This window comes from Mandrillus leucophaeus, unplaced genomic scaffold (genome assembly GCF_000951045.1).
Source record: "Mandrillus leucophaeus isolate KB7577 unplaced genomic scaffold, Mleu.le_1.0 Scaffold164, whole genome shotgun sequence".
NCBI lineage: Eukaryota > Metazoa > Chordata > Mammalia > Primates > Cercopithecidae > Mandrillus > Mandrillus leucophaeus.
In genome coordinates this window covers 583,162-588,062 of record NW_012101632.1, presented here as the reverse complement: position 1 = coordinate 588,062, position 4,901 = coordinate 583,162, and positions in this window count along the sequence as shown.

Below are 4,901 nucleotides of genomic sequence, written 5' to 3'. Positions count from 1 at the left end.
CACACATATATATGTATATATCTGTGATGAGATCTTACTATGTTGCTCAGGCTGGTCTTGAACTCCTAGCCTCAAGCAATCCTCACACACACACACACACACATATATATGTATATATCTGTGATGAGATCTTACTATGTTGCTCAGGCTGGTCTTGAACTCCTAGCCTCAAGCAATCCTCCCACCTTGGCCTCCCAAAGTGCTAGGATTACAGATGTGAGCCACTGTGCCAGCCTCTGATTCCACCGTTCATGGAGGTGCCCCAGGGGCCAGCAGAGAGATTTCCAGAACGGGAAACACCCCTGCAGAAGTGGAGATCAATAGGAACAACAATGTATATTTCCAAACTGAACAGTGACTCATATTCAACCTCTGTTTCACCATAAGACCTTACGTGCAAAACGGCCCCTAAGTACAGAAGGAGCCAAGAAACCAAAGAACAAAGCAGACAAATCCAGTTTGTCATCACAGGGTGTTTCACTGGGGGAGCTATGGACAGAAGCGTCGTCTTGGGTGGCCACAAGGCAGGTAGATCTCCATGCTGTTACATCCCAGACCCAGGAACTATATACCATAAGGAAAGAATGCACATGCTCCAGAAGGCATGTGTAGGAATTTGCTTAAGGGCAGGATTTACAGTATGTACGAGTTTATCAAGGTTGATTTGATCTAAGTGTTACCGGAAAGGGGTCCCGATCCAGACCCCAGCAGAGGGTTCTTGGATCTCACACCAGAAAGAATTCAGGGCGAGTTTATAGAGTAAAGTCAAAGCAAGTTTATTAGGAAAGTAACGTGGAGAAAGACACAGCTACTCCACAGACAGATTAGGGTGTTCCCAAAAGGCAGAGGAGGAACGCGTCCACCCTAGGGATAATACTCGTTTATATATAGCATAAGAAAAGATTATGAGGAGATGTATTCTGCTACAAGGGTTTGTGATAAAGGATTAATTTTCTTACTGTATTTTGCAGGAATCGAAATTATCGTAGGAATGCTTCTGTTCTCAAGATACCAGGATATCAGGACACTCCTAAATCTGGGTCTGTTTAGTAAACATTATCAATCTGTTCCCTTAACTGTAAACATCTGTAGGCTAGGAATACCCCACTTTCTGGGAATGCAGTCCAGCAAGCCCCAGCCTCATTTTTCTTAGCCCTCACTCAAGATGGAGTCACTCTGGTTCAAACGCCTCTGGCATAAGGGCAGGATTAATGGTAAGTATGTGCTTTTATACAAGGAATGATAGATAAACTGGAAATCTTAGAGGCATTCCTGGAACCAGGGTTAATCAGAAGCCTGGCTTCCAAGAGGGAGTTATTTCAGCCTCCACAACATCTTTCCAGATAGATGGGACTTCACAGATTTCCCCAAGAATCACGGATAGAATTGGTTTGACAAGTGTGTGATTAAATAGACCACTTTATGGCTCCCGTAGAGGCTGGCATGATGGTTTATGCCTACAATCCCAGCACTTTGGGAGGCTGAGGCAGGAGGATTGCTTGAACTCAGGAGTTCGAGACCAGCCTGGGCAACATAGGGAGACCCTGTCTTTTTTGTTTGTTTGTTTGTTTGTTTTGTGTTTTTTGAGATAGTCCCACTGTCATTGCCAGGCTGCAGTGCAGTGGCACAATCGGCTCACTGCAGCCTCGACCTCCTGGGCTCAAGCAATCGTCCTACTGCAGCCTCCTGAGTGGTGGGGACTACAGGTGCTCACCACCACACACGGCTAATTTTAAAAAAGAAAATTTGGAGTTGGGTGCGGTGGCTCACGCCCATAATCCCAACACTTTGGGAGGCCAAGGTGGGTGGATCATCTGAGGTCGGGAGTTCAAGACCAGCCTGGCCAACATGGTGAAACCCCATCTCTACTAAAAATACAAAAATTACCTGGGTGTGGTGGTAGGCGCCTGTAATCCCAGCTACTTAGAAAGCTGAGGCGGGAGAATCACTTGAACCCAGAAGGTGGAGGTTGCAGTGAGCCCAGATCATGCCACTGTACTCCAGCCTGGGTGACAGAGTGAGACTCTGTATTAAAAAAGAAAAAAAATTGTACACAGGGTTTTATCATGCTGCCCAAGCTGCTCTCAAACTCTTGAGCTCAAGCAATCCACCCGCCTCAGCTTCCCAAAGTGCTGGGATTACAGGCATGTGCCACTGTGTCTGACCTAAAAAAAAAAAAAAATGCTTTTTAAGTAACAAAAAGAAAAATATGGTTCCCATAAAAAATAATCATCCAGAAGGTAAACCCAAGGCTACCCGTTCTGCGATCGTAGAAACTTCTTGCAACTTTAAAAGACTAGTGTTCCCAGATTCTACTTATTTTGTCAACAAGGAATGAAACTCTGCAGAATATTTGAAGTGGTTTATTCTGAGCCAGATGTGAGGACCATGACCAATGACATAGCCTCAGGAGGTCCTGAGAATCTGTGCCCAAGGTGGTGGGGCTGCAGCTTGGTTTTATATGTTTTAGGGAGAGATAAGACATCAACCAATACATGTAAGGTATGCACTGGTTCAGTCCGGAAAGGCAGGACAACTCAAAGGCAGGGTGTGGGGAGGGCTTTCAGATCCTGGGTGGATTCAAAGATTTTCTGATTGGCAATTGGTTGAAAGACTTAGGTCATTATCTAAAGACTTGGAATCAAGAGATGGAAGTGTCTGGGTTAAGATAAGGGGTTGTGGAGACCAAGGTTCTTATTATGTAGATGAAGCCTCCAGGTAGCAGGCTTCAGAGAGAATAGATGGTAAATGTTTCTTATCAGACTTAAAATAATGCCAAGCTCTTAGTTAATTCCCTCTTGAATCAGGAAAAAGACCTGGAAAGGGAAGGGGATTCCCTATAGAATGTAGATGTTCCACACAAAAGACAGTTTTGCAGGGCCATTTCAAAATATGTCAAAGAAGTCGGGCACAGTGGATCACGCCTGTAATCTCAGCACTTTGGAAGCCGAGGTGGGCGGTTCACCTGAGGTCAGGAGTTCAAGACCAGCCTGGCCAACATGGCAAAACCCCGTATCTACTAAAAATACAAAAATTAGCTGGGCATGGTGGCTGGCACCTGTAATCCCAGCTACTTGGGAGGCTAAGGCACAAGAATCACTTGAACCTGGGAAGCAGAGGTTGCAGTGAGCCGAGATCACACCATTACTTTCCTATATATATACACACACACATATATACACACACACGTATATATGTGTGTGTGTGTATATATATGTATGTATCTGAAAGAAATATAGTTGTGGGTAAAATACTTTGATTTCTTTCAGGGCCTGCTATCTGTCATGCTGGTATCTTATTGCTACAAAGAGTCTGTTTTGTCAGTCTTAAGGTCTGTCTTTTAATGTTCATGCTCTTTTGCTGCACCTGAATTTCAAAGGGAGGTGGGTATAATGAGGCATGTCCACACACCCATTCCCGTGATGGCCTGTACTAGTGTTTCAGGTTAACTTTGGAATGCCCTTGGCTGAAACAGGGGTCCATTCTGTTGATTGGGGTGCTTAGAATTTTGTTTTTGGTTTGCACAGCAACTATTCACACTTGACAACCCTTCAGATATTTTCAGACATGTTAGTCCCTGACTTTGTTTTTTGTTTTTTGTTTTTGAGACAGAGTTTTGCTCTTGTTGCCCTGGCTAGAGTGCAGTGGTGTGATCTTGGCTCACTACAACCTCCACCTCCCAGGCTCAGGCGATTCTCCTGCCTCAGCCTCCTGAGTAGCTGGGATTACTGACCCCCGCTACCACGCCTGTCTAATTTTTTTGCGTGTATTTTTAGTAGAGATGGGGTTTCACCATGTTGACCAGGCTGATCTCGAACTCCTGATCTCAGGTGATCCACCCACCTCGGCCTCCCAAAGTGCTGGGATTAGAGGCATGAGCCACCGTGCCCGGCCAGTCCCTGACTCTTATATTCTCCAGGTGTTCAGCCATTCCTCATGTCACCTCTTCTCAATTCCCCATCTCACCCATCTTGTTAGCTCCTGCATGAACTTGATCTACCTATTCAGTGGTTTTCAACCCTGGTAGCACAATGGAATCACCCAGGAAGCTTTGACAAATGTAGACACCTGAGAAAGCTTTAGGAGACTTCATGATTTTATTAAGTACAAAGTGAAACATGGTAACGTAACAGTGGAAAATCTCAGAAGACATCACTTGAACCAAATGGTCAAGGTGAACATCACTAGCAATGAGATATAATGACATCATGAACACACTAATGTGATACACTAAAAAGGACACAGCTTGGAGGCTGAGTACAGTAGCTCACACCTGTAATCCCAGCACTTTAGGAGGCTGAGGCAGGAGGATCCCTTGAGCTCAGGAGTTCAAGATCAGCCTGGGCAACATAATGAGACCCTGTCTTTACAAAATTACAAAAATTAGCACAATGAGGCATGCCTGTAATTCCAGCTACTCGGGAGGCTGAGGTGGGAGGATTGCTTAAGCCTGGGAGGTCAAGGCTGCAGTGAGCTATGATTTCACCACTGTACCCCAGGCTGGGTGACAGAGTGAGACCCTGTCTCAAAAAATAAATAAAAAAGGACACAACTATACTGTTATGGTCTCATTGAGAAAAATGTATAGCCTCAATCTAACCACAAGATAACATCAGACAAACCCTAATTGATGGACATTCTACAAACTAACTGTCCAGTAGTCTTTGAAAATGTCAAGACCGTGAAAGGGCAGGAAGGCCTCAGTGTCTCCAGCTCAGTGACGCTGACAGATGGCTGTAGACCTGGCCGACATCTTGTCTACAACCTTAAGAGAAACCTTAAATCCAAACCATATACCTAAGTCATTTCTGAATCCCTGACCCAAAAAAGTATGTAAAAATAATCAGTGTTTTTTTTCTTTTCTTTCAGAAACAGGGTCTTACTCTGTCACCCAGGCTGGC